The sequence below is a fragment of the Coffea arabica genome, chromosome 5c, assembly GCF_036785885.1.
Source record: "Coffea arabica cultivar ET-39 chromosome 5c, Coffea Arabica ET-39 HiFi, whole genome shotgun sequence".
In the NCBI taxonomy this organism is placed as follows: Eukaryota; Viridiplantae; Streptophyta; class Magnoliopsida; order Gentianales; family Rubiaceae; genus Coffea; species Coffea arabica.
In genome coordinates, this window is record NC_092319.1 from 4,483,325 (window position 1) to 4,493,582 (window position 10,258).

Consider the following 10,258-nt stretch of genomic DNA (forward strand, 5'->3'; position numbering starts at 1 on the left):
CTGATGAATCCAATCGACTTATTGAGATTCAATTGAAGAGCATTTGCAAAAAATTGGACTAATTGGATCTTTTATCGGAAATGATTGATAACTAACAAAATGAGGACAAAGTTCGAATGGATTGATTGTTTTGATAGACACATAAAGTGATATTAAAAATCAATTTAGTGTGAAAACTTATTTTTGAAATATTGAAATGTCTCGACTAGTTTCTTCGGTGAACCATAGATCGAAACTTTAAAAGAGAATAAATGGGTTAAATAAATCGAATGAAATTGATGGTTAGTTCAAAAATTGACTGAATTATCCTGAAAGTGAATAAAACTGATCCAATGGATTGGATGAAATTGAGAATTTATTCAAAAAAATAAAATTGACTAAATGAATAATGAATTGAATGGAATTGATGATTTATTCAAAATTGATTGTATTGTCCTAAAAATGAATAAATTGGTCAAATGGATTGGATAGAATTGACAGTTTATTCAAAAATCGACTGGATCGCTGGCCAAATGAACAGAATGAAATTGATGATTTATCCAAAATGAAATTGAATGAAAATGAAATTAAAAAATGAGCAAAATTGTATGGATCGAATGATCTATAAAAAAATCGACTCAATCATCTTAGATGTAAAAATGGAATGAATGAAATTGATGATTTATCAAAATCGATGGAATTGTCTGCCTATTGGTAGTTTCAAAAAATTCATTGTGATTCATTAGTGTATGAGCCTTTGGAAATCAAGATTTGGCCTTAACATACTTATCATCTCAACAATGAGAAATTTGTGAATTTCTTCAACTTAATGTTCTTTACGCAAGGGATTTTTACCAATTCTGATAAGATGGCCAAAAAGTTATTATTAAAGGCTCATATTCTAATGCGTAAAAACTGTTCCATCATTCTCAATGCCGTCACACAGAAGGGATCGAATCCTATCTTACCTTGTGCACTACCCCTTTGGATGGTACAAAAGATATAAACGTGCAAGTCTCATTGGATTATATATCCGAGACAAAAGGTGGCTTATTCCTAACGCGGGATCCCCTATGCGGCATTCCCTCTAAAGTTGATGTATGATGCTAGTTTATTAAAGCGGTTAAATATGCAATGAAATAATTGACATATGATCTAAAAGTGCCCCATTTAAATGCCGGGGTAAGCCTAAAATAAAATGTATTCATGCTGCAAATGCGAAATATTGAATTTAAACGTGTGACATCAAATAGGATAGGCTCCTAGAGAGTACCATGCCAGGACTCTTATTTTCTAGGGCTTATGAATGCAATGGAAACAAAAACCAAGAAAAGTTAGTTCAATCAGATAAATACATATAACACATTGTAACAAAACAATACACAGAGATAAAACAATAAAAGGAAAAGAAGGGTTGGATCCCTCCCCTCGTGAATAGTGTCCCTAATAGGGTAAGACAGATTCTACCCTAGGTAAACTATCATGGATGCATGAGGTATCGACTCACTAATGCATCTAGAGTCGATAGGTTTTAGGTCCCCGAGCCTTCAGACTTGGAAACCAAAGGTCATCAATTCCAAGATTTTTTGTCGGTGGCTCGAGCAATTCCCCAAACACTGCTACGCACACGTCATGTCACGGCTACATGTCTGAGTAAATCTATCAAAAATCCTCAATCTTTGACTAAAAGCTAAAAGCTATCAACCCAAAGTTTAAAATGGAAGATTGAGTGACCCCTCGGATCATGCTACGCACACGTCGTGTCGCGATCACACGTCCAAGTGGGTCGCCTAATTCTAATAGGGAAGAGTGGCGTGACAAGCCACTAAAAGAAAAAATAAATGAGGGATAAAAAATAAAACGTATGCACGTATGCTAGTGCTCAGTTTGGAGGGGAGGGATCGAGAACCAATGCGAGACTTTAGGGTAATATTCTCCACCCTAAATGCAAAGCGCGATACGAATAAGTAAACGAATAAACCATTCATCACATACACGAAAGACGAGGAACGAAAACGAGGGTGAAACGCAAAACATCCTAAAAAGGAAAAAAAATGCAACCTAAAACATCCAAATATGATAAATAAAAAGAATTAAAAAAAAGAAAAGACAACTAAACCAAATGCTTGGACTCTCTAGCTTCCCAGTGGAGTCGCCAAGTTGTCGCGCCCCATTTTTCGCGATGAAAAAGAAAGTGTTTATAAAAAGATGTGACTTATTAATAATAAATGAAAAAGGACCTAGAATGGGACTTAAAAAGAATGCGACAATTTGGTCCAAAATTTAGTCTAAAAGGGTTTTTAAGAAAAAATAAGAGTCGCCACTTAGTATGGAGTTTTGGTGTATCAAGTCACCCAAAAAATAAAGTAAAATAAAATAAAACCGTTTTTGACAACTCCAGGTCTTTGAAAACAAGAGAAAATAGATTCGAGAGTCACGGTTGAAGAAAGGGAAGGCAAAGGTTCGATTAACTCAAAACTAAGGCACCCTTTCAATCTAGTCTAAGTTGGGAGGTTTAATCAAAATTTTCCTAATCTAACCCTTAATTTTATCATATTTGGATGTTTCCTACATGGATGCAAATCTAAATTTATAAAATATCGAAAGGGTCAAAATATCCATTCAAGGGTTTAATCGAACCAATCGCATTAATTGCGAAGGCCAAAATGATTCCTTGAAAGTGTCACGAGTATGCGAATGATGAAATTAAAATAAAAGAAAAGAAATTAAATTATATACATATATATAAGTAATCAAAGAAAAAGGGAATGCAACATAAAGGGTACGGGAGGCCAAAACTCGTGACATAATTTTCTTATTCATGGATTAATAGGGTATTTAAACTAAAAAGTTATAACCACCCATTTTTCATGTTTGAAAAATAATTATCCTAACATGAACAAGCAAATGAACTAGCCTAAATGAGATGCAATTCTAAATGATATGATTAGCACCTATAGAGGGTAAGAGATAATATAATAGGAAATATCATGCAAATGAGAAAAGATCCTAAAAATGAGAATATGCATGAAAATGTAGTGAATAGCACACAAAGATGAATCTAGCGCAAGACGACCTAAAGGGTCTAGCGTTGAACTAGCCCATTTCTAAAACTCCTTACTAGCGTTGGACTAGCAAGTAAGCGGAGGGAGAAGTCACAACTAGCGTTGGACTAGTGTGGTGACGTTATGCATTAACAATTCATAGTGAAACAAATAAAGCATAAATTAAAACAAATAAACACGTAAGAGCACGTAGCACATAACACGTAAACATAATATTTAGATGCCAAAATCCTAAGAAAAGCGAATAAAACACATAACACATAAGCCACATAAACACGCAACATATCTATTACATCGGGGAATCTAGCTACAATCTAAAATGGGAAAGATATGATAAAATAAAATTAGTTATCCTATCTATTACATTTTTGAGGTATTTAAATGCCTCTCGAATAATTATAAAGATTAACTAAACAAATATAATATAAGAAAATTTAAATGAACATTTAAATCTAATAAATAAAGCATATAAAAATATATAAACACATAAGAACACATAGGAGCACATAAGAGCACGTAATTGACATTGAAATAATAAAAATAGGAGTACCTCCCGTTTGAAGTGGTGACTAAATGGAATCAAATTGTCCTATTTACACTCACAATGAACAAAAGAATCATGGCACCAATTTAATTGAAAAAAAAAATAATAAAAGTACTAAATTCACACTAATATGTCAAACATAAAGAAATTTAAAACATCTAAAAATTACAAGTTGAATATGTTCAAAAGTAACATAATTAACTATTAAAGAAAAGAAGCAATCATAATAAAGAGTGTCAAAATTCATTAGGGGACTGAATTGCAAAAAATTGTAAAACTTGTGGGGCAAAAGTATAATTTTTCAAAAGTTAAAGGGTCAAAATTAAATGAAAGATAAAGTTCAGGGACCAAAGTATAATTAATTTAAGGACCTACATGAAAGAAATTTAAAATGTTCTAGGCCGCAATAAAACCACTCCAAAGATCAGGGCTAAAGTGCAATTTTTAATAGCAAATCTTCTTAGGAAAATAGGCCACTGGGCCATTATTTATTTCTTTGGGCCGAAAACTACCTAAGCCCAGCCGAAAGTCCAAGCCAAAACACACAGGCCAGCCCGTCTTTTTATCACTCAAGGCCAACAAAAACAATGCATGGGCTCTGACCTTCTAACCTAAACGAAACCCAAAAAAAATAAAACAAAACCCATTCCCAAAACCCAACCAAAACTAACTCTTGGCCCATCAGAAAAAAAACATTAGCCCAATTTCTTTTCTTTTCTTTTTCTTTTCTTTCCTTTCTTTTCTTTTTTCTTCTTCTCTTTTCTTTCTTTCTTCTTCCTCCACTTCCAGCCGTTTCCTTCCCTTCTTCTTCGGCCAGCTAAAGAAGCTTCAACTGGCGGTCGCCGGCAACCTCTCCGATCGCCAAAATTTCTCAAAATACACCTCCCATTCCATTTTTCGCGTAGATTCTATTTCCGGATTTAGTTTTAACAAAAATTGACCCTAAAATGGCCAAAAAGCCAAGAAATCAGTCCAGTTTTTATATTCTTAAAACCTTTAAACCTCCACCAAAAATCATAAAAATTATGTCAAAACCCTCCTTATAACTTCTACATTACAATTATAATCTTAGTTTGACAAGTAAACAACAACAAAATGATGCATTAAGTCAAAACAGCCCCAAAAATGAAGAAAATATTTCAATGCCTTTAAAGCTCAAAACTCCAAAAAATTTAGATAAGCAAACATTTTCAGGCCTGGTGCTAGCTAACGGTCATCAGTTTTGACAACAACATGCACAATATTCAGCTTTTAAATTTATTTTTCCATTTCGACATTTTATCAAGCATTTGGCATGCATTCACAGCACCGTTTCTTTTTTCTTAATTTTATACAGGCTTGTCTCAAAAATCTTCAACAACACCACAATAGCAACAAAAATCAGTGAAAGGAAGAGACAAATATGTAGCCAAACATGCATTTAATCTAATTAATTAAAAAAGGAAAAGCTGGAAAAAAAATACCTCAATGAGGTTGTGGTCCCTTGACTAAAATTTTGAGGAAGTTCCAAGCTCTTTGTCCAACCGGCGGCTGCCTCCTTGTGTCTGAATAGTTTGTGGGTGTGTTGTGTGAAGTGAGCAAAGAGAGGGATATGGCCGAGAGAGTGAGGGTGCTTTCTTTCTTTTTTTTTTTGTTCTTTTGAGGGAGAGAGCCGAGAGGGATGGAGATTTTCTTTTTTCTTTTGTGGCTTCTCTTCTGTGTCCTATTGAGAGACCAGAGAGAGCCGAGAGGGAGATTGAGGAAGATTCAGTGCTTCTTTTTTTTTGTCCCCTGGTGTCGTGCCAATTGAAAGAAAAGAAAGAGCCAGTTGAGAGTGGAGCGTGGGATTGGTCAAAATGATGGCCTTCTCACCTAATGAAAAGAAAAGTGCCTGAACATTGAGTGCAAAAAATGGATGAATAGTGCATTTGGTGAAAGAGCAATAATTAGGAGAAGATTTTTGATTTCTTAATTTTCTTTTTTTTTGTTTGTTTTGTTTTTTTTTTGTCCTAAAATAAACCTGCAAAAAATGAGAAAAATACACATTAAAATATAAGAAAATAAATAACTCATTAAATAGAAAAATCTTGAGAAAATATTAAAAATTGACAAAATTTTGGTGTCTACAACATAAATGATTAAAAGAGTCAAAACAGTCTAGTCACCAAAGGAAACGAAACAGTCCACTAGTGGCCCAAACAACCACTTTACTTGCCCCATTTCCACTTCAACTCATACCAAACCTTAAACCAATGTTTAGCCAAGTTTCTTAGGCTTGATTAAGGTGCAAATGAATCACAAAAATCAAAAGGAAACCTCTCCTTCAAGACCGGTCAGCCAAGAGCAAACAAATCAGTCCACTAGTTCACTAATGTCACCAACCTTCATCTTTTCATTGTTTTTCATTTAAACAACATGTCAAGTGTTATCTCTAACTCAAAAAGGGTCCAAAACATGTTAATACATGAAGGAAAGCTATGAACGAAACTCAAACATTTTATCAAACACATGGTAGGCAAACCAACTAACCTTACTACCTCTTGTTTAGTTCAAGAATTTTAACCACAAACAACATCCAAAACACTTCTAGTTTGCCATCAAAACTTCAAACATTTCATATAACACAAGAAAACTAGGATTTAAGGTTCATGTACCTCTCTTGTATGAAGCTTGAACCACCAAAACAATCCACTAAAACCAAAGCTCCAAGCTTGAGACACACACTAGGGCTGGAGGAAATTCACTCTACTAACTCAAGCTCTTTCTCTTTTGGTTTTTACTCAAGATCAAACTAGGGTTTTAAAAGCAAGAAGATGGAGTTTTCTTCCTTCCTTTGGAAGCTTCAAGGTGGCCGAAATATGGTGGAGGAAATGAAACAAAGTTGGTTTAAATTTTCTCTAATCCTTTGGTCAAACAAGGTGGCTGGCTAGGATTTGGCCACTTGGCCCAATCTTAGCCCTTTCTTCCCTTAATCTTTTGACTAATGAAGTTTCTACCCTCCGAATGTACCAATGTCTATTTAACACCTCTAAACTATCATATAAAGTTCCAACTACTAAATAAAAGACATTTGGCTAAAGTATATGTGGTGAAATAAATAATACCAAGTCAAGGAAATGTTACAATCCAAATAAGAGTAATAAAGTGCAATGTAAGGAAATGTTATAATACATGTAGAATGCAATGCAATGACATGTTATAAGTGATTTAAATCTTAGGACAATACATGTAGTTTAGAAAAATTGTGTTTTAAAGTCACTACAACAAAAAAGGGTATTAGCGACAACAACTTTAGCAAGAAGTAGAAAGCTTGACGCTATTAAGACGCTTATAGCAAGAAAAAGGACAATACCTCACCAAAGATTGGAGCCATCATATACTCTGCGAGGGCAAGGACTTTTCTCGCTTAAAATTCTCGCCAAAAGAAGTGTGGGAAAGTTTCCCTCCAAATGCTGATTCTAGTGGGCCAAAGTTTCTATGATTTTTGTAAGAAATCATGGGATTGCGGCTTATGTATGCTTTTTTGTGAAAATTTCAAAAATTTGCTCCTTTCCAATTTTTAGCAGAGCCACGCATTGCAAATTTTTTAACCATTCTTGGCACAGCACTTATAAAGCATAGCACCGCATGAATTCCAAGCCTTCCATACTTGCAAGGCTACTTTCCCAAATATTCTTCTCAGACCAGGCCCTCGAAAGTTCAATCACAACCTCCCCCGCACCTTTCTCCTTTTATCTTTCTTTCCCTCTCTATCTATTTTCAGTTTCCCGTAGACATATGGTTCCCCTCTTCCTCTCTATCATCCAGATCTGAATTTATACAATCATGGACACACTATAAAGACCCTTCTGATACAATGGCAGACTTCAAGGAAAAGCAATGGTGTAGGGTTTTTAAGCAAATATGTTATTTTCATCTCTATTTTGTCAATTGCTTTTTTCTTGCATTTTCATCAATTTAACAATCATAAGATAAACTTTTTGAAATTGTAGGCTTCTACTTTAGTGGATTAGAGTGAATAGGCATCTCAGTTGGAGTAGAGAAAGGGGTCTTACTGGAAGGCAAAATGAAAACGGCCCGTCAAAATTTCAGATCTAAGATTTCAGGTAGTCTCCAACATATTTTTATACTAGAATTCTTCCTTCCACGATTTGATTTTTTCCCTATTTTGTCCTATTGTTCAATCTCCTCTCTTTACCACTCTCGCTCCCATTCCTCCATACCTCTCGTTGCCCAGCCCTAATTGTCCCCTTTCGTTGTCCCAAACCCCTAGTAACTTACACAATTTTTGAATACTAAACACTGATTATGACATGTTCTAAATTTCAAGCTTTATTTGTTAGGTGACTTAACTGAAATTTTGGATGATTTTCCACTCCGGTTGGTGATTAGGATTGATGGTGTAGGTGATTTTGCTTGTCTTTGGACTGGTTTGTGGTGTTTCATCATTATCTATTGTTTTGTGTTTCGGTGTTGTAGGACCATTCGTGAAGCGTATTTTTTCCCTTCCTTTGGGCTAATTCTAATGCTTTCATTGTGCTGCATGTGATTCTCTTAGGTGATAACTTCTTCTCCTCCTGAATATTTGTGCCAGTTTTGATGCCTTTGGTCTTTTTGCTTTTTGATGATTTAATTTTTTGTTTAATTCTTAACTAAAGATCTAGTAAATAGAATATAGTTTTATTTTAAGTGAACATACTGGACAAAAATAATAAGGATTAGAAGAAAAGGATCTCATTGGCTATTTGCACCTTGGAAGCCTTGTTGGCAGTAAAATCTAATTCCTTTTTCAAAGTCCATTTCATGCTTTCCTTGTGCTTTTATGTTAAACTGTGCAACATATAGAATTACACTGAAATTTGAATAGAGCAATTAAGGTTGAAAATGAACAAGATACAAACTTTGTATTTCAAAATGCTCATGCCAAGCTTCTATTGAGTGAATTTTCTAGACAACTCTTTTAGTGTATTTGTTGCACTTTATACCTTATAATTATTGAGACTTTTTACCTCAACCTGCATTATGTATACTTGAAAACATATTTGATTACTTTTGAATCTGTTTGTACCTTAAGAGTTAAGGCTTCTTAAAGTGTATATGAAAAGTGGTCCAAATGTTATGCTTGCTTAGCTACTTCTCAATTTTAAACGAGTTGCAATGGGTGAATGCATTTACTATTTTTGTGTTAAAGGAAACAGCCTTGGCGTTACTTTACAATTGGTTTCATGTCAATTGGGGTCATAATGATTTCTTCATCTTAAGTACATGCTACCAACTTGTCGTTTGAAATTCAGTTCATATTTTGTACTTGTGTGGTTAATAAAAGTGATCCTTAGCATTTCTTTTTAAGTCCCTCATTTTCATTTCTTTTCATGCAACAATATGAGGATCAATGTCTTAGTTGATATATGTAGGCTAATGTAGGTTTAATTTATCTAACTACCAATGTAAATTTTTGTTTAATAATTTTTTTCCATTGGACTCTGTAGGTTGATGGTGGATTGTAGTAAACCTGGCTATGAAGCTCTTACAAGCTACTTTGATTATAGACTTCGCCAATTAATGCAAACATGGTACTCATTGTATATCGGCACAGGGTCTATCTTAGCATTTGTTATCCCTGGCAATTTTGGTTGTACATATTAAAGCCTAATTAGGATTTGATTTGAGTATCTTTGTGCTTCGTACTGTTGATAGTATTGGTTGTAATATATTGTTGCTCATTTTGTATTTGTAATGACAAATTGGTTTGTTATTTCGTATAAAATTTTTGTTATATCTCAGTATTGACATTAATGATACCTCTTGCTAAAAAAATGGTTGAAAAAAAAGTAGCAACTACAATCACAATGCTGCTTTTGGCAACTTTCTTGCAAGAAAATCATCTAGCTGCATTTGATCGTCTTTGGTAAGGGGTCGATGGTTTCTAATTAGAGAAGAAACTTTCCTGGCCAAAAATGTCTTATTGGTTTGGGGGATTGCAATTTTGTCAGAAGATTCCTTACCAATTCTATATTATTGGTGAGGATGTGCTATTTTTCGTCGCCAAACACATTGACTAGTCATAAGGAGTTGCTGGTTTTTGCGAGGAGTTTCTAACTTCAGCAGAGAGGAAAGTTTTCCTCGCTATAGTATTCAAGCCATTAGTGAGGAGGTTCCACCCTTGCTATTGATCTGTTCCATTAGCGAGGAAGGTAGCAGCATCCTCGCTAATGACTTTTAGAGACGAGCATCTAGCGAGAAACTTGGCTAGGAAGCGTTTTTCTTGCTAAAACTAATTGGTGAGGAAGTCAAAGCTTTTGGCATGGACTTTTGTTCATCGCCAAATCCCTTTTTTGTTGTAGTGAGTGAGGGTTCTCACATAGTTGACTTTAGATATCATAGTATCCAGATTTTTACTTGCGTTATTGAAAGAGTCTTGCTTCTCCTTCTCCATTTTATTTTTGTAGTGTTCTTTTTTTTATTTTGCAATAGAAGCATTTGCCCTTCTTCCTTTTCTTGTTATTTTTGGATTGGATCTTAGTTTGATAGGCATCTTTTGCTACCTTGGAACTTGCTTGACTATCCCTCCTCGATCGCATGCACTTTTATAGTAGAATCTTTGTTCTCTTCAATAATTTGATTATCCTTCTTTTCCTGCATGTGAATTCCCTCCTCTATTCAAAGGAATTTAGCAAGAGCTTCAAGAGAG

At 34.5% G+C, this 10,258-nt stretch overlaps 2 long non-coding RNA genes across 2 annotated transcripts; one reads left to right on the forward strand and one right to left on the reverse strand.

Moving 5' to 3' along the window:
- Nucleotides 1-4,455: 4,455 nt before the first annotated feature.
- LOC140007628 (uncharacterized) lies at nt 4,456-6,419 on the reverse strand. The gene is made up of 2 exons (XR_011814941.1): nt 6,222-6,419; nt 4,456-5,587 (listed from the first exon to the last, which is right to left on the reverse strand). It is a non-coding gene; the product is annotated as an uncharacterized lncRNA (long non-coding RNA).
- A 520-nt stretch (nt 6,420-6,939) lies between these two features.
- Nucleotides 6,940-9,334, forward strand: LOC140007411 (uncharacterized). Its single transcript, XR_011814722.1, has 3 exons — nt 6,940-7,451; nt 7,560-7,673; nt 9,057-9,334. It is a non-coding gene; the product is annotated as an uncharacterized lncRNA (long non-coding RNA).
- The last annotated feature ends 924 nt before the right edge of the window (nt 9,335-10,258 follow it).